This window comes from Camelus ferus, chromosome 15, assembly GCF_009834535.1.
Source record: "Camelus ferus isolate YT-003-E chromosome 15, BCGSAC_Cfer_1.0, whole genome shotgun sequence".
Taxonomy (NCBI): Eukaryota; Metazoa; Chordata; class Mammalia; order Artiodactyla; family Camelidae; genus Camelus; species Camelus ferus.
The window spans coordinates 46633167-46657825 of record NC_045710.1 but is presented as its reverse complement, the minus strand read 5'-3'; the positions used below and the strand labels follow the sequence as shown (position 1 = coordinate 46657825).

The window sequence follows — 24659 nt, the reverse complement described above, 5'->3', positions numbered from 1 at the left end:
AAAATTTTTCTAAACAGCCAAGCAATTATCATAATCCTATTTACTGAATAACCTTTCTCATGCCTATTCATTTATGATATCTTTTTATGATTTAATTCTTAAAAGGAAACTATGTCAGTGTTATTTTGTCCCTCTGTTCTAAACAGTGTCACAAGACAGACTTAACATTAAAAGCAAAGGGAAGACTAATACCAAAGTCTTAAAATAAAAGCAGCCAATAAGCAATGAATTGATACTGCAATTCAGTTATCAAGTTAGACACATGAGGAAAACATTTACTATAAAGTTCAACCAGTTTTGCAAGCTAACAAAAAAATTACTTTCTTCCAACTCTCAGAATAAAATTTCACAAAATCTTTCAGTTTTAGGGTGAAGGTATGTTGGATACCACATAATTTAGAGATGAGGAAGACGAGGCTTACTGGTGAGCAACCTTATCAAAGGTCATACAGCTGGTTAGCAGAAAATGGCTTCAGAATTTCAAAAAGATCTTTGAGGTCAATGACTGGTCAGTTGCTGAGAGAAATAAGCAAGTCATGAGAAAAAAGACTCCATTGTAATGTATCTACTTTAAATTGTTTGCCTTACAAAATCAGCACCTATTTATCTAAGTTCATCTTCTTTTCTGCTGACATAAAGCAAAAAGAAAAACAAAAAACAGTAAAAGATACATATAAACCCTACTTTCTCCTCTTGTCTAGAGGCCCCGATAATCTCTTCTAATGCTGGATGTACAGGGTCATTTGACCTCTAACAGTTTCCCTTGTAAGCATGAAGTTCCTAGTATTTAAAAATACTCTCTGATTATTAATCAGAGTGTGGAGAAAGGGACACCTGTACACACATACTGATGGTGGGTGTGTAAATTGTTACAAGGCTTCTAGAAGGCTATACTATACAAACTTTTTTTTAAAGTAAAACAAAATGTTCCAAAGGGGTTATTTAAGCAAATTATGCTAAATCATTACACTAGCATACTATGTAATCATTAATATCATAATTCCTTTTTCAATTTAGAAGCATTCATAATGATAGGAACATGTCAAAAGGACACAAAAGCCAGCCTGAAGGGGTTACTACTATTTAAATCAGTGACAACCTGAGCATCAAAATAATGATGGAGTATAATTCATTGAATAAAATGATAAACTATCAGTCCTCATGGATATAAGCATGTAAGTGAATAAACTGAACATTAGATGAGGAACAAGATACTGCATAGTTTCAAAATACCTCACCGTAACACACTTAACTACAAAGCGAACAAGTGTAACTTTACAGTGGTGAAGCCTGACACTTAATCAAGTGATCAAAGTGAACATCACTAGTAATGGAAATAGCGAAGTCATGCATCATCTCACAAGATGCAATGAGGACACAGGCTCACTTCTGGAATATTCCTGCCAAAAATATATGACCTGAATTGATTCATGAGGAAACTTCAGACAAATTCAAATTGAGAGACAGTCTACAAAACAACTGACCTGTAATCTTCAGAAGTATCAATGTCATGAAAGTTACAGAAAAATTGGAAAACTGTTCCAGATTGAAGATGACTGAAGAGATGTGACAAGTAAATACAATACCTGCTTTTCAACTGGCTCCTTTTCCATAAAGATCATTACTGGGATGACTGTGAAACTTGAGTAGAGCCCAAGAATTAGACAGCAGCAATATACTGATGCTAATTTTTCTCAATTTTGATGGTAATATTGTGGTTATGTAAGAGAATGTCTTTGGTATACAGATTAAAATATTTGGAAGAGATGGGGCATCAGGTTGGCAAGAGTCTCAAACTGTTCCAGAAAAAAAAGCACATTTGCACTGAACGTGCAACTTTTTATAAGTTTGTGATTGTTGCAAAATTAAAAATGAAAGTAATTAAAAGCATTCAGGAGATTTATGTTCTCATTTAAATATGCATGTTCTACAATAAATGGGTTATTTATACAATAATACTTTATTAAAAAATTGGGGCAAAATATGCATAACATAAAACTTACCATTTTAACCATCAGTGGCATTAAGTACCTTGACACTGTTGTGCAACCATCACCACCATCAATCTTTATAACTGTTTTTACCTCCAAAATATCAAAGTATCTTTGTACCCACTAAATGATAATTTCCCATTTCCCCTCCTTCCAATCCTGCACCACCACTCTACTTTCTATCTCTATGAATCTGACTACTCTTGGTGCCTCATATGAATGGAATCATACAGTATTTGTCCTTTTGTGACTGTCTTGTTTCACTCAGCGTAATGTCCTTAAGGTTCATACATGTTTGCAGCATGTGTCAGAATTTCATACTTTTGAAGGTTGAATTTTATTCTATTGTATGCATGTACTATCATCTGTTAATGGACAGTTGGGTTGCTTCCATCTTTAGGCTATTGTGAATAATGCTGTGATAAACATGAGTGTGCAACATACCGTATTTTTAAAAATTTTTTTTAAATAACAGGTGAACAAAGTTGCAAAAATAGTAAAGTCCTGTGCACCCTTCACCCAGCTTTTCCTAAAGGTGACATCTCACATAATTCTAGTACAACAGCAAAACTGGAAATGTTGGTATTACTGTTAACTGGACTACAGAACTTACTCAGTTTTCACCTGCATTGTTGTTTAAAAAAACAAACAAAACTTGCATCCATTTGTATATGTGTGTAGTTCAATTTTATCTCATATACAGATCTATGCAACTACCACTATCAAGATACAGAACTGCCCCCAACCCCCCACCCCATTCCTGTCCCTGGGCAACCACTAATCTGTTCTCCATCTTCATAGTTTTTATCATTTCAAGAGTGTTACATAAATAGCACTGCATTTTATTATTATAAATAGTATATATACTACATGATAACATATACACTCATAGTGTATTTAAATGGTATATGTAATAAAGATGCTAAGAATATAACATTTTATGTGCAGGTTTTTATGTGAACGTAAGTTCTCTTTTCTTTGGGATAAATGCCCAAGAGTATAATCACTGGGTCCTATGTAAGTGTATGTTTAGTTTTGTAAAAAAAAACCCACCAAACTATTTTCTAGAATGCTGTATCACTTTACTGTGCTGTATCATTCTCATTATACTTTATTTTTAAAGAACCATCTGTTCATGGTTAATCTACCACTTTTCCTAAAACTTTTTATTGTTTGAAAAATGAAATGAAATTATTGTTTAAAGGCTTTATTTCAAACTCAGATGTTAAGGCAAATACAAAGATCTGAATCAGGAACTTCATAACCAAACCAACAACACAAAGTAGTTTTTCCTTCTGTCACACCTTGGCAAGGTCTCCCTTTTCTGGGTGCAGTAGGCTCTATCAGCTCCCCCAGACTACAAACATTTCCATATTCCTCAAAAATGTGCCACTTTTTGATGGGAAGAACGTGGGCTCCCCTTCAAGGTCTTGGCTTTGGCCCAACTCACCCTTCAGAAACCTAAGAGAGTGCCTCTGCTCCAAAGTTTCAGCCAAGAATGCCAGCCAGTGTGGAGAAGACCTGAAATTTTCCAGAAGATTCTTCTGTGCCCAGGCCAATCCAGTAAAATTTGTTAACTGAAGTGCATCTGTTCATTGTTAACTGAAGTATTATTTGTATAAGGAATTTACATGTTAAGTCTGTGGACAAATCCACTTTTTTTTTTAACACAGGAAAATATGGGTTTTTAAGAAGCTATTTCTACTAAACAGGAAAAAGAAAAAAGACAGATGAGCAACTTTAACTGTGCCTGGCACACAACAACCTCAATAAATGTCTCTTCATCCTTCTTAATGGACTACTTACTCCACACACGAGGAGTCCTAATCAATCATCCAATTTCTTTACAACTTGAACAAACACAAATATGTGTGTGCTCAACTTGACATTTTTTTGTCTACTTATTCTAAGACCCTAAGAGGAGAGTAAACAAGTAATGGGAGTATCCAGAAAGGATTCAAGCCACAGCATACACAAGGCTCTCATGATTGGGTAGTGAACGAGGTATCCTGAGGGCAGCCAGAGCAGCCCAGTGCCAGATCAGCAGCCAGGGTGATGGGGGATACAAGGACTGAAGGCGATTCAGTATTAATCTCTCACAAGAGGAGCCACAACTGCTTAAGGAGTTCTAGCCTCAAGTCTGAAACAGTATTGGAAAAAAAGGATGATAAGTCTCTAGGTTGAAAACTCTGGGGCCAAGCGACAAGGTGGGCTTGGGAAGGTAGAAGAATAAAGAGGGATGGGGCTGACTATCATCTAAGACTATGTGACCATTTAAAAATAGTTTCTCAAGAAGAACAAAGTCAGAGGACTTAACCTACCAGATACCAAGAGTTGGTTTAAAGCTATATGGTCATGTGGTAACAAAGATGCCAATGCAGCATGGTGGGGAAAGAAAAGCTTTTTCAACAAATAGTGTTAGATCAATTGGGGGAAAAGTCTGATTCTACCTAACATCTTACCCAAAAGTCAGCTCCATACAGATTACAGGCTTAAATGAGAAAGGTAAAACAATCAACCTCCCAGAAGATAATTTAAGAGATTATTTCCATGACTTTAGGGAAGGCAAAATGTTTTAAACAAGAAACAGAAAGCAGTAATCATAAAAGAAAAAATTGATAAGTTAGACTTAAGATAAAAAACTGTTCATCAAAAGAATTAAGAGAGTGAAATGGTGGTGGGGAGGGCATAGCTTAGTGGTAGAGTGTATGCTTAGCATGCACAAGGTCCTGGGTTTAATCCCTAGTACCTCCATTAAAAAAAAAAAAAAGATAAACAACAAGTTCATACTGTATAGCACAGGGAACTATATTCAATATCTCGTAGTAACTTACGGTGAAAAAGAATATGAAAACGAATATATGTATGTTCATGTATAACTGAAGCATTATGCTATATACCAGAAATTGACACAACATTGTAAACTGACCATACTTCAATAAAAAATATATATACACACACACACAGAAAGAGTGAAAAGGCAAGCTGTTGTCTGAGAGATGTTATTTGGAATACATGTAACTGTCAAAAAGCTCATATCCAGAATATGTAAAAAATTCCTACAAATCAATGTGAGACAATCTAAAAGAAAAACGGCCAAAATACTTAAATAAAAGAATATGTCACAAAGGAGGATAACCATGTGGCCAATGAGCCTATAAAAAGTCATCAGAGAAATACACATTAAAACCAGACACAACAACACACCCACCAGAATGGCTAAAATTAGGACAATTTTAACCATAACCACTGATGGCAAAGATGTGGAGCAAATGGAATTCTCATATTTTAATGGTGGGAGTGTAAACCGGTATATCCTTTTGGAGAACTGTTTGGCAGTATCTACTAAAACTGTACCAGGTTTATATCCTACAAAAATGAGTATATATGTGTGCACTAAAAGACATGTACAAGACTGTTCATGACAACCTTATTCTTAACTGAAAATAACCCAAATGTCCACCAACAGGAGAATAGTTAAAATAAACCATGGTATAAACACACATGGCAATGAATTATTGCTACATACAATAACATGGGTGACTATCATAGACATAATATATGAAAGAAACCACATAAATACACACAAAATACACCATGTATGAATTTTGAACTCATTTCTATGAGTTCAAACCAATCATAACTAATGCATGGTAGTAATTCAGAGCAGTGGTTATTTATAAGGGGTAGAATATTGACTGGAAGGGGGCATAAAAGAGCTCACTGAATGCTAATAGAGATAATATTATCTCTTCATCTGGATAGTAGTTATACAGGGACATACTTTTGTAAAAATTCATCCTATTGTACACTTAAGATTTTATATATATTATTATATTTACTATATAAATGTTCTAAGTCAAAAAATGTTTCTCAGAAAATCAACATACCTATATTAACAGCAGTTACTTTACAAGTTGAATGAATATATGGCTATAGTTACAAATATACCATTTTTTAAAAAAGTTTTGCTTATTTATGCCTTGGCTTATTCTGGGATTTAAAACTATATATGTATGTCTCAAGAGGTAGTATGGTACGGGGGAAAGATCTTGAACCTAGTCAGACAGATCCTAGGTTCAGATTCTGTTTTCCCCATTTACTATGTGAGTTTGCCCTCTCTGAGCTTGTTTCCCATCCATAAAAAGGAGCTAGCAGTCCCTACCTTTAAATGCTGTTATGAGGATTATAGGTAATAGACCTTCAGTACCTGGCACATTCTGTGCACTCGGTAAGTTATCAACTATCATCACATTTGAACTTTCACGAAGTCTGTGGCTTAAATCATAATCTACCCTTAACAAAACCTAAGCCAATGTTTGCTTATTTGGCTCATTCACATGACTCTGTAAAAGGTCACCAAAAGATTAAGTCATTTAAGAAAATATTACTAACCACGTTAAAGATACATGAAGTTGAGATACATGAAGTTGACTTAACTTCTAATTTCTATAACTAATCCTTAGAAAATATGAAACAATGCCTAAAACTGAAGGACTGAGACCATAATCCCTGAATCAACTCATGAGATCAGTGGTAGTTCTGTTAAAAGAAAGTTTTGGGTTGCGTCTTCAGTTCCGGGTCCTGGCTCTGCCCCAGAACCCACGCGCCCAGGAGCCGGCGTGTGTGTGCATGTGTGTGCGTGTGTGTGTGTGTGTGTGTGTGTGTGTGTGTGGTGTGTGTGCGTGCGCGCGCGTGCGTGCATCTGTGCACGCGCGTGTGTAGCAGGCTCCGTGCAATCGCTGTACATACATCGCAGCTGGACAGGTTCTGGCGCCCCGCCATGGGCGCCGGTCCCTGCATCACAACACTCAAGAAGGAGGAAAAAAAAAAAAAAAGGAGATGGAAATTTTGAAGTGGAACAGGACATGCAACCCAGAAGTTATCACCAGTACCTTGAAGTATACTGGCTGCAGATACTTTCAAATTAGAGGAAAGATCACAAGAAGAAAAGCTTCTAAGATAGGTGCCTGGTTGGGACAGAAAGGATTCTACATGTTCCACTAGGAGAGAGTTAATCTGACCAACACTCTACCATCCACCACTCACACAAAGTGTTAACAAAGGTCCATGAGCTCACGTTGGGTGGTAGTGGTGGGGTCTCTAACAGGCCCTCTAGGAATTTCCCAGAATCAACCATTGAGAGTTCCTTCCAAACAAACTAAAAACTCACCAGAGAGGAAATTTCCATCTTTTACAGGACACCAGTCCAGGTGCATCAATGTGAACATCAACCTTCAAGGCCAGATAATACTTCTAGATGATATGATCCAGCTTTACCAAGGACCCTTCACTCCAAACTTATTTTTATAGGGACTGGGATGGAGGTGGATGGAGGTGGAGGGTGGTGGTGAAGAACACAAGCAGGAAAGGTAGTGGCAAAAAAAGGGAAAAGGAAGACCAACAACTGTATCTGAAGTCATGCTACTGATTTAAACAGCACAAAGCACACTAGCAAGGCTTAGTTAATGGATCACACACATACACAAAATCATTACCTTTCTACCACACTATGTTTGAGGTTTATAATTAATGACTTGTTAAATCATTTGGGTGAGTGAAAAAAATCTGTATTTTCTTTAGAAAAATGAATTGAAGTATTACATAAGCAATTATCAACATCAATTTGCATTACAAACACTGCCTGTTATTGCAGTAGTTCGAATTATTCAAATCTTTACTATAATACCCTCATGTGGATTTTAAGATACTATCAGAATGCACTGTCAATTACTCTAACCAGCCTACATTCCTGCTTAAGAATCAACTTTGTCATAAAGAAACAAAGGAACCCTTCCTCTGAGCCATATGAAAATTTAAGTTTTAGTTAATTTTTTGGTTTTCACTACTACATCTAGAGATGACTGAACCATGGTGTCACAAAAGTTTTCATGCTTCTAAAATGTAAACTCCACAAAAATGATAATTTTCTTTCCTCTTTTTGAGTGGTTTGTCCTCAGCATATTAGCTCAATGGCGGCTAACAAAGAGAGGCCCTAAAAATAGAAGCTTTTACTAAAGAATTGGAAAGGTAGTGGTGTTTGTTTTTAGGACTATCATCATTCTTTTAACATAGGCTGCAAACTTCAAGGCTACTTAAATCAAACTTCTACAACTCCCCAAGGCTGAGTATTTTTCAGAGATCTCATAATTCCTTAGAACTCACCAATTTAAAAACAAAACCCCAAGACATCACTGACATCAACTGTATTAATAGTATGCGGTATTATTTAAAATATCTGTTAAATAAACAGTATATTCCACATACTTTCATTCTCTGCTTACATCAAAAACAATATTAATATTTATTCAGCACTTACCATGAGTCAATACTCTGTGAAAAGCACTCATGAATTACTTCATTTAGTCCTCACACTATGGTATGAGGCAGGAATTATTTTCTTCATTTTACAGATGAAGAAATAAAAGCTTAAAGAAGTTTAAAAAAAAAATCCCTCACTGTAGTATAACTAGTAAGTGGTGACTCAGTCACAAGCTAATAAAATATTTGAAAAATGTCTTACTGCAGAAATAACTGACAGCAAATATCAGAATTATGAGTCGTCCCTAAAAGGTTTCTAAGTTGTTCAGAAAAAAGTTTCTGAAACTTCCACAGTAATTTGGGAGAAAAAAAGATGCTTACAAACTAAGATGAAGAAAGTATAATGAACAAAAATGCCAAGAAATGAATCTCTTGTTTCAATATTAATAATGTACATAGTGGTAAAATATGCGGTAAACAGTTAAATAAGCAGCAAAATATCTTTATACCTAAGCTGATCACCCTCAGAAGGCTAGATTGCCAAAAGGGACAAGGAAATTATCTTCCCTGGTTTTGATGTCAGGACGATTCACGAAAGCACAAATATTCCATACATAATATAAAAGACAACGTGAGCAGCACCACCACCTCACTCTTCAATAAATGTTGCTAAATATCAGTAAGAGTTATTATTTTATAGAAGCTGGTTTTCAAAAATTCATAGGAAAGAGCATTTCCTTCACTGTATATTTTAACCTTTTACACAAATCCATAAGGTATTTTACTCATATTTTTATGGTTTCATGGTAAAAATTAAACAAGATAAATAAAAACATTAGAAACTATTTTACCTTTAACTCATTATATCAACTGACCATATTTAAGAGTTTACTAGCTATTTTTCCCAAAAGGTACTTCAACTTGACATTGAATAAATGACCCCGCATAACTGTTGATAACAAAGGCAACAAAATAGAAGCAGCCACGAGGGCAGTGTCAGCCCTTCGAAAACCGTGTTTTCCTCTAGTACCCTCTGCTCTTACATAGCTGCAGAATAAATTAGCCATTCTAATTTTCCACCCTAGTATCCCTGAAACTTTACATTGAAAATAGAATCTAAAAGCAGAAACTACTTCAATTTCACGCCCCTTCACTAAAATCTTGCCTACATCCGCAGTACAGTCTACAGATAACCCCAGATCTCCTGTTTTCTTTTTCAATTGCTTGCTCAGTGTGCTTCTGAATTTCTCCATTACTATTGATGCTTTCTCATCAGCCCGTAAAATATTCAAGAATCTTCCATCCTCAAACAAATCAGAGCAAAACAAAACAAACCCCTCCCTTCCGTGCCCTTTTAGCTCTCCTCCTCCTCCTCACCACCAAGCTTGTTGAAAGGGCTCTGTCTGTTCACTATATCTACTTCCCAAGCTCCCACCCCCTCCTCAACCCAGCACAATCTGGCTTCCATCCTACCACTCCACGGAAACTGCTCTTAGAAGAGTTACTTTACTTGAGCTCAAAAGACTAGAAAGGTCATGCAGGCACAGGCCTCTCTTGTTGACCACTGCATCCTCAGGGCCTGGCTCACAGCAGGAACTGAATGCACTACTTTTGCTCTTGTTGGGGCATTCAGCCCTCTGACCCTTCCTGAGCTCCCCACTCCTCCACACCCCTGCTGTATTTCTATAACCCTAGCTCCGGTCCCCTCCTGCTCCCCCAAGTAAGTCAGGAAGCAACTAAGTTCAATCAAGGTAAGAAGTGTGGTCTAAGAGAGGCTGGCCTGAAATATGACACATGTGAAAGAAAACAAATCCAGTCCTTTGTGCTGCAATCTGTCTGAGGAAAGAATGTGTGGAGAGGACCAGTACTTATAAGCAAGCTTGGGGGTGAGGGGGAACAGCCAAAGGACAAAAATGTGTTCATGTGTGTTTAAAAGACCAGCTGACATAAATATCTGCTTCAGTTTGAGGCACTTTCTCAGCATAAGTAGAGGTGTCAGCCAGTGTCACCAGTGCGTGACGCTACTCAGGACAGTCAACTAATTTCCCTTGTTCTTGGTTTCTGCTCCCAGCAACCTTCATCAGGACTTCATGTAAAATACCCCACAGACTCTGCCATCAGCTGACATGCTCTGAAAGAAATTTCTTGCTGTAAAGTTTTAAATTAGCTTTCTGGTCAAGACTGGGGAGTTAAACCTCAAGAGTCCAGGGTATTCTGGGAAAAACAAACAAACTCAAAAACCCCCAAACCCTACTTTATGGGCTTTCAAAACTAAAGACGCCACTTTAGTCTGTAACTATTTTATGTATACCTTGTCCAGCTCTTGGCAGCTGCCCTTTTACTGACAGTGTTACTCTATATCATAAATGCCTGCCATGAGAGCAACTAACCTTTCACAGAAAAAAAAAATCTAGCAAGTTATAAAATTGCAACCAAACGCAGTTAGATTTCAATTATCTGAGCTAATGAGAAAGAAAGCAACATCCTAGATAATCTAAAATTCACAAATTTGGCCTTAAAATATGACCTATGTAACAGCAGATTTACCTCACAAATTATCTTTCCTGAGTACTATTAGTTCTACTTTAATTTGTTCCCTGCCTACCCATCAATTGAGTAGATGACCTAGAGACATGAGGTAACAGAAGGAAACGAGACAATGAAACAGGCTTAAGAAAATAATCATAAATTATCCACAGACAGTAACATATAATGGCAATCTTGGGGTGAATTATCATAAAACAAAAGCTTTGCATATCTGAGAAATCAAACGTAAACACATTCCAAAACAGTGCTCATGACTGCATGCATGTGTGTTACATACCACAAGTAGATCCACCTATACTGATAACTTCATGGGAATTCCTTCAGTAATTTCCATGACAGATTCCTAGCTAGGTGGTGTTGTTTGTTTAAAGTTTTACTTTCCCCTGAGAAGTAGAAAGACTAAAGGGTAAAAAGAACAAGAAAAAAAAAAAAAAGTAACATTTATTATTTGCAATGTACTATTATATCTTTGGTTAGAAATCATTTGAGAATTAGCCTAGCCTGTCATATAAAGCAGAATTTTTCAAAGTCCCCCCCACCTCATAACTCACATTAGAAATATATACATTAAAATGAAAAATTTCACTAAACAGTATATACCCTCTGTGTACTCTTGATATTTTTAATTCTATTTCATTTTTTCTTAAAAGCTGGTCATAATCCCCTAAATCCATTTTACAAACTAGAAATAGATCATAACCCAAAGTAAAAAAAATTGGAGGGGAATACTCAGTGGTAGAGTGCATGCTTAGCATGCATGAGGTCCTGGGTTTGATCCCCATTAAAAAAAAGGGGGGTATCTGACACAAAGGATACTAAAGAATTTAGAGAAAATGAACAAAATTAACATCAAGTCCCCCCCAATATTATTAATATCATTGAAGTTAGGAGGTGGGTCCTTCCATACTGGTGCTGTAAATACAGGGGCTGTGAACAGTGTCACGTGATTAAATTAAAAACAAGCTGTGAAACTTGTCCATGGTTTTTACCTTTAAATTGTGTAAGCAGTACAATTTAGGGCAACTTAAAACTTCTGCAGTATTTCTACTCTGGGTATTTTCTAAGACATTTTTGTCCTATGATCAACTTTACAAGAATAACTTATTTTATAAAATGACTCATTTTATAGTCTTGAAGCCATTGCTTAAAGTTTACATAAGAAGCAAAAAGAAAAAAATTCAATCAAAATATTTCTGTATAAAATCTTAACAGAAACTGTGTTGGCAATGTCATTATGTCTACAACAATGATAAGAACTATTTGTATTCATCAATTTTCTTCAAGTTTGATCCACCTCACAATACTATCGTTCTCTTTCCTTCTGATCCACTTCCTCTAAGTCCAATTATTGCTCCCAGTATGTAAGAAGAGGAAACAGAGCTTCTTTTAAAACAAAGAACTCCTTGATCTGGTGCTTACAAGGACAAAATGCATTCTTAAATTACATTACTTGAATGAACCAAGTAATCTGATAAAATGAAATGTGTTCCCTTTCTCTTTATAGAATTTTGTGTAAAAGTAATAAATAAAAAATATTTATTTTTCAAATTCATACTACCCTCCATCTAGGAAGCAAGCCATTTTAAAGATAAAATTAAAGATACTATTTTGGTGGGAATATATACTGGTTCACATATTCCAAGCAATTTAGTAATACATCAAAAATTTTAATGCACTTTTTTTTGACTAAGCAATTTCATCTACAAGAATGTATTCTACAGATGCATTCATAAGCAAAGATTTTTCCCAAAAAATGTTAACTTCTGCATTGTTTGTTTTTAAAGAAGCAACTGAAAACAAATATCTATCAATAAGGAATTAGGGTAAATATAAAGTATAGCCATTAAAAAAGGTAAAGCTATGTTACTAATTGTGAAAGGTGTCTAAAACACATTTTTAAGTGAAAAAGCCTTCTGAAGAGATATTCTCTCTGGATTCTCCACCTATCATATCCTTTATTTCTCCTCCTTCAGGGGATCTGTTTCTTCTGCTTGCCTTGTAAGTTGTCCATGTTCCCCAGGCCTTGGCTTCATTACATTCTTATCCTTGAGAGATCTTTTACCCCTTTTGTTTGGTATTGTATGTTTTTAATGCCCAAACTTCTATCTGTGGCTGCCCAACTTCTGCCTACCCAATGCCTCTTTGAATATCTCTACCTGGATGTCCCAAATACATCTCATATTCTCCAATTCCCAAAATGAAGTTAACCTCTACTCAAAGAACAAACAGAAACCTCTTGTTCCTACAGAATATTCTGGATTATCTCTGACTGCTCCCTCTTTTCCATCACCCTCACTCAAATTAAATTAACTACAAATTAAGTCCTTCACATCTCCTACTATATTTAACATTCCACGACCAATGCTGTTATTTCAGAGTCTCATTATTTTTGGCCAGGATTCCTGTAATTCACTTGAAACTCTTTTATTTCAGCCATGCTGGCTAAGATAGTCCCTCTTTTCTACAGACAAAACTACTTCCTGGTTCCTCCATCGGCACCACGTTACCTCCAGGTTGTCACATACGCTCTTTCTTCTAATTTACAATTCTTATTGATCCACAGAATTCATTTACTAAGCCTTCAAAACTCTATTCAGGCATAGAGTTTTCTGTGAAGTGGTATCACCAATATTTATCAAGTTATTATATGATAGAAACTGTGCAAGGTGCTTATTCAAACACTATCCAATTTAATCTCAACTATCCATTTTTAAAGGAACAGGCTCAGAGACGTCAAAACACCTGCTCAAGGTCCCACAAAGAGTAACTACGGAAAGTAGGGCTATAATATTATAGATATATGTTCTTTTCATTACGTCAGGTTGCTTGTCTGAATTACTTCTTCTATGTATCTGTATTTTATTACATTTAACACAGTGAATCAAATTTATTTCCGTGTTTTTTCTCCCCTAGCTATGAACCAATGCTTCTCAATCTTTGTAGTTTTTTCTTTTAAATAAAAAGGTAGACCTGAATATCTGCATTAAAAAAAAAGTTTCAAAGATAATTCTGATGGTAGGTGAAGGTTAAGAACCACTGTGTTAATTTTCCAGAGGATATAAATATTACTGAACTTTATAATTGGGGATAATATAAATGTCTCTAAACTTCACTGTTGAACTCATACATAAATCAATGAAAAAGTACTTTTTCTTATAAAAAGTTTTCCCTTACTTACAATTTGATTGTACAAATATTTCTTAAAGTACACATACCTGAGAATGTGTACTCATTCTGTCAGTATACATACCTGAGAATATCACTATGAAATTTAACACTCGTAAGATTTCAGAAAGGAGTTCATGTTAAATAGTCAATACTTTGCTTGAAAATGAAACTTAGAAAATTTCCTGAAAGGATCAAATTTAAACTACTGCAATAATCCTTGAAACATTTATAATTATGTAGACAATTTAAATGTTTTTAGAATTCTTGGGAAAAAATAAAACCATGTTTAAAAATTAATCACAGATTCACTTGTGTACATCTTAATGAGACCACATCTTAATGAATCAGTTTTTCAGTTTTCACTTGTTGAACACTAAGAAATGAACATGTGAACAGCAGCAACAATAGCAATGTTTCTCCACTTCCAGAAACCAAAGTCACTGGTAATCTGATTAAAAGCTGCATTTTTTATTTAGGTGTAACACTTGCACTGGGCTTCCATTAAACTTCTGAAACCTAATGAGACAGAAAGCTATCATCTGCTGGCTAATTATGATACAGAGAAATGAGTTTGAAATATGGGAAGGAGTAAGAAGAAATGGTGATTTAACTACAAGTAAAAAGTAATGAACAGTCAAACATTCTGTCTGGGCTTCAGGTAAAAGAAAATTTGAATTTGATACCTGAATCTCTTGTATAATTTTTTTTTTAAGGAACAAAGATGCTATTAAAAATATTCAGTGTAAAAAGAATTAAATTATTTCTTAATGATAGGCTCATTACTTTTTATAAGTAGCTACTAAAAACAAAAGCCTTAAGAAAATTAATCAATGCTTCAGATTTTGAGTGTTGCTAAAAAAGAAGTGTTTTATCTGCAAATACTCCAGGTCAACACTTCTGCATTCACACAATTACAATAAGAGATGAGAAACCATGGCAAAACAGAAAATACTACAAAACATAAGCAATGACCAAGAAAATAACAACAAAAATACCCAATTGGGAGGGTGAGTGAGGCAGAAATATTATTCATTTCACCCATTTAAAAAACTGGTCTAATTAAGATGTATGCAAACATTAAAGATCTACTCCTGGAAGTCTTATTTTGAAAAGTATCATTTAAAGTTGGCATTTAGAGAATAAGATGTGGCTTAGGAATGATTTATATTACCTAAGAACAGAACTGTTAATTATATTTAACATAAAATTGAAACTTAGGAATGTAGAGTATTTACAGTTATTATTAAGTTTATTGCTGGATATTTTACCTTGTTGTCCCCTTATGCTCATCTATCTTACTTTCTAACTGCTGAGCACTGTTTACAAAATTGAAAGTTCCTGGCACTTGTATATTCCAACACATCATGAGCAAATTGGGGTAATCTGACCTTTTTCTTTCTAACCCCTATGTCTCCATTTTTCCTTATTGACTATGCTAGCTAATGCCTCCAATAGCAGTAGTGGTGATGAAAGGCATCTGGAATTCCTTCTTAAGATTCTGATTTTTGATTTGAGGTATGTATGTTTTATTATACTACAGAATTATCCAATAATTCTTATTTTAAGTTGCTGTGTCAAAAAAAATCAGTAATGGAGTTTAAAAATGCCTTTTCAGTATTTATGGAGATAATTACATCATTTTCCCTTAGATCTATTAATGTAGCAAAAAATATTAATGTAGCAAAAACCAATACTTACTCCTAAGCATTATCAGCCTGTTTGATATGAGGGTTTTGTTTTCTATTGCAGGAAAAATGTGTATTTCCAAATAATCAAATAAGAATTGTGTTAGATTATCTACTCAAGTACACATTAAGTCAAACATAAGTATTTAACTTGTTTGATCCAACTTATTCCTTACTTTCACTTTTACAAGTGGGCTTCAAAACAAACTGAAATTCTTACAAGTATTAAACAGACTTCAATTAGTAGCATAAGTTCTTGCAGGCTTCATCAGGCTCTGTTCTTACTCAACTCTCCCCTACACAACCTCAGCCACCTAAAGGCTTTAAGTGGCACATTTTAGGACTCCCAGATTTTTCCCTGCAGCCCAGACCTCAAACCTGAACTCCAGTCCAGACTAGCCAATTCACTACAATCCTCTCCAATTGAATTCCTCAAAGACTTGGCTTAACAAGAACAGAGCTCAAGCTTTTCTTCCTCAAACCTGGTCCTCATCCAGGGCAAATGGCCTCAACACCTACCTAGTCACTAAGCCAGAAACTTCACAGCCATCCTTGACAAAGCTCCCCACCCACCACTATCTCTAAAGAATGATTTTTATCTTATAAATGCCTCAACTTTGTAATACCTATACCTCTTTCCAACTCCTCTGACTCCATTCTGGCCTAGGCTGTCATTATCTAAACTAGTCTCCCTGGTTAGTATTCAATCATGCCTGACCCAAGCAATTTTGAAAAAAGTCAATCTGATCACATCAATTCCCTGCTTGTGATAAAGATTTTTAAAAAATCTTTAATAAAGTCTAAGCCATTCTCACCTCTCCAGTCATGGACTCCTTCTCCCTTCCCCCATTGTTTTCAATGCTCTAAACTGGGCCATCTTTCAGGTTCTGAAAGGCAGACAATAACATTCTTTTGCGCCACAGGGCCTTTGCGACTCGTAGCCCTACTGCTTAAAACATGCTCACACATGCTTCAATTCTTAGGTAAAAATTAGATAAGGAATCAATTCCTCTACTAAGTTTCCTAACATCCTCCCTCAACTCATACTGAGACAGGAGGGAAGGGGGCAGGGCACAACCATTAAAAGAATGACACAGCAATTAGCACCAAGATGGTGGAACATTCAACTCCCAATAGACCTTGAGCTTCAATATACTCACTGAAATACAACAGCATCCTATCTAGCATTTTAATTAATTAATTAATTAAATGGCAACAGTTTCAAGGCTGACCATAAAAGGTCAGAAAGTGGGTGATGGCCCAATTCTTGAGAATCCCAGCCCCTTTCCCAAAGCAGTTGGAATAATCCTCCCACTTGTTGGCATATGAAGTTACCGAGCCCATTAAAATTAATAACACCTCAGGGGTGATCTCATTTTTCCTAGCCAACCCCATGCTCTGAAGCCATGCTTCTAAGATAGCCTGCATTCTGCCTATGGAATGCGTATCTCCTAGGTCCTTCTCTTGCCTTTTGAGAAGGTCTGCACTCTGTCTATGGAGTGTGTATCTACTTTTATTTCAAATTTACTTTAACCACACCACACTCCCTCCACCCAATGCCTCATGGCCTCTCTGGCCTTCTGAGAGCCCTCCATTCTGTCTATGGAATGTGTATCTCTCTGAATAAATCTACTTTTACTCGACTACGGCTTGCTCTTGAATTCTTTCCTGTGCGAAGCCAAGGACCTTCACTTGGCGGGGCGCATCCCAAGGACTCACCTGAGACCTGGGACATGGCCATCCTCTTGCACCCCATTTTTCCTGTATCACTACTATACATAATTCTTTCAGAGCACAAGAACTGCAATAAGTTATAGTTTGTAATTAAAAACTTGTAATTTGAAAAATGACTGTATACTATGAAGAACACACTTAAAAGCTTAAAAGTAGGAATTTTAAGAAACCTATTTTAAATTTCTAAAATTAGGTAATTTTTAAAAAACTACTTTCTAAAACAATGAAGTTATCTTGTATTTCTTGTCCATAGATAAAAATAAGTCAACATCATGCTCTAGAGCAGCACTGTCCAATCAAAATAAAATAAAGCCACATATACATTGTAAAATTCCCCAGTAGCCAATTAAAAAAGCAACAGGTGAAATTAATTATATTTTACTTAACCCAAAGTATCCAAATCACTATTATTTTAACATGTAATCAATGTTAAATTTATATTTTACATTAGTTTGTGAAATCTGGTGTGCATTTTACACTTGATGCACATCTTACTTTGGACTAGCTTTGTTTAAAGTGCCACATGTGGCTAGTGGCTTCTGTACTGCACAACACAGTTCTAGAAGATAATATTCTATTTCATGTACTTAAATAGCTTGTTAACAAAATTAGTTATTTTTTTTAAAAAGCATGGCATTAAGCAATTTTAATTTCATATCAACAAAGATATGTCTCACCTTTCAAAACCCTTCAAAATGTTTAAATTATGCAAACATTCCACACTGCTGAAAAGCCTGAATTTAAAATAAAAATTCAGGAAAACAATCTTAAAACTGTATATTTATTGAGCATTTAAGGAGATTAAAGGAAGATAGGTTCTCTCACCCATTGCTGGTACAAATGATTTTATTACAACCTCTTAGAAAGCAACTAGCTTTCCCTTTGACTTAGTAACTCTGTTTTTAAGACTCAGTCCTGTAGAAATAACCAAAGACAAAGATTTACCTACAAATTTGTTCACTGAGATACAATATGATTCATTCATACATATATGTGTGTATGACACTCATATATCCAAAGGGGAAAAAGTAAAAATAAAGGTAAGCCAAAATGTTTATAGTTATTTCTTTGCAATGATGACTAATGACATATTTCTTCCATTATTCCTTTAAATACAGTTACTGAGTGCTAGTCTGTCCCAGGCATTAAAACAAATGGATCTGTGCCATCAAGAGGCATACCAGATTTCTTTATACTTTACACATTTTCCAAATTTTCTATAGTAAAAGTACATAATACTTTCATAATTTTAATATACAGAAAAATAAGGAGTGGATACTGTTTTGGGCAAGTCAGCTGTAAAGGGACATTTTGGGGTCAACTGGGGAAGAATTTGAATATGGCTTTGAATATTAGTTTAGAGGAAAATTTCCTGAAATGGTAAGGGGGCAGGGGTCTAACTGACTAAAACAGAACAACCTACAAACGTCTGTATGATAACACTTCACACTGGTAAAAAGTGCACATGTATAAAAACTGTAAGAATATATATATGTATATATATTTATAACTGAACCACTCTGTTGTATACTTGAAACACTGTGAATCAACTGTACTTCTATATTTATATATGTATGTGTGTATATAAACTGTGTGGAAAGATATGCACTAAACTGTTAACAGTGGGGACTTCGGGGTAATGGAAATGTAATTTTTTTTTTTTTTTTTTTTTTGCTTTTCCATTTTCTACAATGCTTCTGTATGCTTCTGCAATAAAAGACTATTTTTTAGAATTAAACTATATACACCTTGCATTTACTACATACAATAAATACTTCTAGGTTCTATAAGAGACAGAACTGAGTCAATGGAGTCACAACCTTAAAGAAATTTATAATTAGGAGAGACAATATACAGTAAAAGTAATTAATACAAGGCAAAATACAAGCATCAAATGAAGTAAAATGTGGTTATAAGGATTCTAAGAAAAAGATCTCACTTGATTGGGAAGAGTGATGAAAATGAGAAAAAAGCTTCACAAAAGAGAATTTGAAATGGGAAGGATATTAACTGACAGAGGAAACGGCAGGCACTAAAGATAAAACATAGGGCAACTGTCAAAGAGCAGGAAGTCAAATTACAGCATGTTACAGTCTGGCTAGATGTAGGATAGATGAAGGGAGTAGGCAGCATGCTGGGAAAGTAGGCTGTGAGGGTCTTGACTTTTCAGAAGGGAGTATGTATCTCTAAGTTGTTTTTTCTTTTTAATATTCTTTTCCATTATAGTTTATTATAGATATTGAATATAGCTCCCTGTGCCATACAGTATGACCTTGTTGTTTATGTATTTTAAATATAATAGTTTGTTGTATGTCTAAGTTTTCTGAGTTTAGCAGTGGGGAAATTATTAGAGGTCTCAACTGTCCGACCACTTCTCATCATCTCTATTGCTGCCATCTTGATTCAAACCACTACTATCATCTAATTATTTTTAATTTTTGCAATATTATTTATTTATTTTTATTTTTGAAATATTCTTGATGTACAATATTGTTAGTCTCAGGTGTATTACACACTGATTTGACAATTGTATACATTATGAAATGATCATTTGGCTGTATCACTGTCACCAACTCCTAACAATATCTTGTTGCTTCCACTCTTATGCTCCTATAGTCTATTTTCTGTACAGCAACCTGACAGATCCCTTTAAAAGACAGATGATGTCATAGCTCTACTCAAAATCCCTGCAAGGGCTTCCCTTCTCACACAGTAAAGTCAAAGTCATTAGAATTTCTACAAAGCCCTACAATACTGCCCTCTCACCCTCTAACTCTCTGATCACAGATACTACTCTTCCGCTTGCAATTCTTTGAATATTCCAGGCATACTTCTGCTTCTACCACTCTTCCCCTTATTTTCTTCACCTCCTTCAGGTCTTAAGCCTTCTCTGACACCACACTATATAAAACAGAAAGCTCCAACAACTTCCCACTCCTGGCTCAAAGTCAAAAAGTCTGTACTCTCCTAGCCCCCAATCCTATTTTTCTCCATGATACTGAATATCACCTGCCATCTCTATATTTTCTGTGTCTATTCCCACACACATAGACAAACATGAATGCGCACACACACATATACAAATGCCAAGAAACTGAAGCTCTTTGAGGGCTAGTTAAAAAAATTTGTTCATTTCAATGTCCCAAGCACCTAGAACACAACCATACATACAATGAGTGCTGTACAAATGAAAGGAAGAGAATATCACGAGGTAGATATTTAGTTAAAATGTTCATGGCATAATGTAAACATTTACATAAATAGACTATGCAGTGAATTTATTCTAATTTACTACTTAATTTTCCTCTGGGAACTACTCACCAAAATAGTGCTTGTAAATTAAGCTTTGAACATACAGACAACCTTTAATTGATCAACTATTTATCTCTGTAAGGTTTACTTAGGTCAGTTGTTTGGAATAGGAGTGGTGGTGACTGAGGAACGATAGGATGGAGTCTTAAATCTCCTATTTTCCTTCTTTTTTCAGCTCCCCTAAACTCCTGACTTTCCTGCTTCCTCCTCATGTATAGTTTCTGATCTTTTCCCTTTGCCAGGAAATAAGTAAAATCCAGACCTATGAGCCCTACCCTAGGCTAAGGCCAGAAACAGAAACTAGGAGTCTGGTGCAGGACTGTCGAGATGGTTGGCAGTAATTAGAGGAGAGCCCAGGCAAGGGAAGTTACTGCGGAGGAAACTCTGGAGGGCAGCAATTCTTAATTCAAGTATTTTCAAATTAAAGTTCCTTGTATTTTAAAACAAAATCAACAGAGAATAACACTATCTCCTTATTGTCCTCTTTTTAAACATACACTGCTGAAAAAGAGTGATACTTGGTTTTTAAATAAAAAAAACTGAACTTTGTATTTTATTATGCATATAATTTAAGGAAAAAATTTAATGAATGATCAACTACATATCACCTGGCTGTGTTAAACCTCAACTTTATTTATTTACTAAATCTGCTTCAGATTTATTTTAAAGACAGTAAAGTCTTTAAAAAAAACCATGGGCAATTCTTAGATCCTTTATTCCTCTCCAGCTCTCCAAAGGTAACTTTTACTCTGATTTGAAGTTTATCATTCCAATGATGTTGTCATACTTTTGCTACATATTACATAATTCCCATAAAAGATAGTGTATAGTCTGGCATGTTTTAAAGACTATATAAAAATATATAAACATGATAAATAAAATTATTATAGCCTGGCTCTGTCACCAGCTGTCTGACCTCAGGCAAGTTACATTAATATCTCTGTGCCTCAGTTTCCTTTTTGACAAATGGGAATGACACCACCTCCAAGTTTAGAGGATGGTTGTGAGGATTAAATAATGAATCAATATACTGCATAAAAATCACTCAGGAAAGTATCTCGCTCATAGGAAGTAGTATGTATCAGTGTCAGCAATTATCATACAAAGTTGCAAAGGAACCTGTGACTGTGTTATGTGTATGTATACATGTGTATATATTGATTGAGAAAAGATTAGTTATCAAAAGGATATTTATATATAATCCATATAATGCCAGATATTTTCAAAATTGTGTAAAAACTAGAAATATTTATAAATTTCAGGCTGGAAAGGTTCACTAGCCTAAAAAGAGGAATTGAAAGTGCTAAGCGTAGAGAGAAAAAGACATTTTTAACTTACAAATTGTAGGCAACATTAGAATACAAACATTTGATTTAAATAATTTATGACTGTTTAAAAATACCTAAATACTTAATGTCCTCCTTTTATGAGGTTTTGGGGGTAGGCGTGGGAGAGAAGGGGTAATGAGATGCTATGCAAAGACTTCTTAGACTGTTAGTAGAGGAACTTTAGATTTCACACAAAATAAAACATTATTTGATAAATTTCACTACTTTTCTGAACAAGTTTTTTAACTAACTGTAAGCTGAAAAAAATAAAATTTAAAATGATGTTTTAAGATGGGATTCACTGAGATTACAAGATTTTCATAGACAACTGGATTCCGCCAAATTTATCAATGCAACTGAGGACACATTTTCTTTGTTTTGATAAAGAATTTTTTTTTATAATCTCTAGGTCAAAAGATCAGAAAACATCAAAACTTAAATGTCCTACATATTATGTGAATTTCGAGTGAATTTCTTTCAAGAGCTTTAAAAATATTTATCTATGCTTTTTACCAAAATATGTTTTTTATAGATATCTATAAAATGTACTTCTGCTTCGAAGATCAATATATCTAATGATACATCTAATGAGCATTTAATAGGTGCCATTTACTGGGCTAGATGTTTTACCACAATCTTCTTTTTAAGCCAGTTTTAATTTATGAACAAAATCTGATACATCTACTTCTGCAAAGAGTTAAAAATGACTACTACAAAAGCCAACATTTAAGTCGGCAAAGTATATAAAATGTAGATAAACTGTGTAGATTATATCAACACAATAGCGCTGAAACAGTTGTTTCCCTTAGAGTTAAGCGTATATTTATGTCTAAAAGGTTAACCGAAAGCAACAATTAAATGTAACATCAAGGATTAAACTGTCTACCCATTCTGTCCTACAAAAAAACGGGAACGTGGCTGGTGAAAGGGAAGATTAAAGTTCAGAGTAAAGTTTTACTTTTCTTCTCCTAAAGTGAGAACTTTGAAACGGAACCACTGCTTTTGTTTCTTTGCCCACCTCCCCTGCCTCCAGTAAGATATTTACAATATGGGTTAGTCCTTCCTTCGGCCCCAATAGAAGATTCATTGGGAAACCAAGCTGTAATTTGCATTAACCAACAAGAGAAAAACCTGGTCATTCTCAGTATTTTCCTAATGGTGAAAGGATCCTAGCACCGTTCACCCTATACTCTGTTCCCTGCCTAAGCAAGAGACGTAACACCTGCCAAACTGGGCACTTAAAGAATAATGGCCAACTTTTCTAACGCAGTCTGGGGAGGGGACGCGGATGACTTTTTGAGGCGTACAAGAAGGGGACAGAAAAGGTCCTTCTCAGGAAGGGATGCACGAGCTTCGGGGTCGTCTCCTCTGCCTGTTGGAGGATTCAAAACCAGTTTGTTTCAGAAACCCTAGGAAGCAGCACACCCTGGTCACAGCCGGCCTCGGGCCTGGGAGAAGCAGGCAGTGTTTACACCTGTCACGAGGAAGTGGGGGAGGAAGGAGGAAGCTGGAGCAAAGCCCCAAACTTCTCAGCAAGCTCCCGGGAGGGAGGGGCCGGCGCGGAGCTGTGGGCAGGTGGAAGCAGAGGGTCAGGGCGAGGCGGCGGAGTCCGTGGAGGTGGGACTCGCTCTCACTTCCCTGGCCGGTGCCCGGGACAGCGGGGAGGGGGCAGTGCGCTTCGGGCGCCGCCGCCGGCGTCCGCGCACCCGCCGCGGACGCGGACGGAGCCCAAGCCCGGAGCCCGCAGGCCCGCGGAGCCGGCACCGTCTCCGCAGCCCCCGGCTCCGCGGCAGGCAGGTGCCTCTGGCCCGGGCGAGGGTCTGGCCGGCGGGCCGGGCCGGGTCCCCCATTCTATTTGCCCCGCACGGCTTGGGAGCGGAGCGGTGGCGCTTACCTGGTTCGTCCGGGGCGGCCGCGATGGGCATGGCTCAGGGGCCCGGGGAGGAACTGGCTCCCCGGGGAAGGACCGGCTAGTCCGACACGGAGGTGGTGAAAGCGGAAGGCAGGCTGCTCACAGCCCTGTCAGCGAGGCAGCACCATGGACGCCCACCCGGAGTTTCAGCGCTGCCGCGAGACCCCCATCCCATTACCCTCCGCCCTCTTCCGCCGCCGCCGCCTCCTCCACCTCCTCCTCCGCGGAGACCCCCCGCCCACTCCACACACTCTCCCATCATGCAGCGGGAGAACCGCTGCCTCCAACACGTCACTTCCGGGCGCAGGTGGCTAGGTCGGGGCCATGCGCTGGTGAGCGCTGGGGGGGGTGGGGGAGGACACTCGAGGGGAATCAGTGTCACAGAACGCTTATCCTTGCGCAGGCGCCGTTGCGCAAAGCTCCGGCCGCCATTTTGGATGCGGGCAAACTGCCCTTTTCCTTGACTTCCCAGCGAGTTTTGTGGGGAATACGTCCTCCCGCCCTCCGCCGCCCCTGAGGTAGCGCTCCCAGCGAGAGACAGGTGCTCCTCAGCGGCTAACTTTTACGTTCTGCTCAGGACCGAGTTAAGTCTCTTGCTCTGCAAATAAAATTGCAAAGGTTTTGAAATACGGAACCGTATCTTCTCCATCAGAAACCTACTGGAGAGCACTTATCAGCTTGACCTTTCGCTCCGAAAAACGTTTTCTTTCACAGGTTAAAT

The 24659-nt window shown here is 36.7% G+C and overlaps 1 protein-coding gene across 6 annotated transcripts in view; it reads right to left on the bottom strand.

Annotated features, from left to right (window-relative positions):
- Nucleotides 1-24187, bottom strand: part of AFTPH (aftiphilin) — a 61334-nt gene extending 37147 nt beyond the window's left edge. For 3 of the 6 annotated variants that reach the window (XM_032497673.1, XM_032497675.1, XM_032497676.1), the window contains exon 1: nt 23921-24186. The gene's annotated coding sequence lies outside the window, so the exon portion shown is untranslated. Of the gene's footprint in view, nt 1-11076; nt 11199-23920 lie in introns of all 6 variants that reach the window. The other 3 variants (XM_032497674.1, XM_032497678.1, XM_032497677.1) reach the window with 3 other exon arrangements.
- Between the last annotated feature and the right edge of the window lie 472 nt (nt 24188-24659).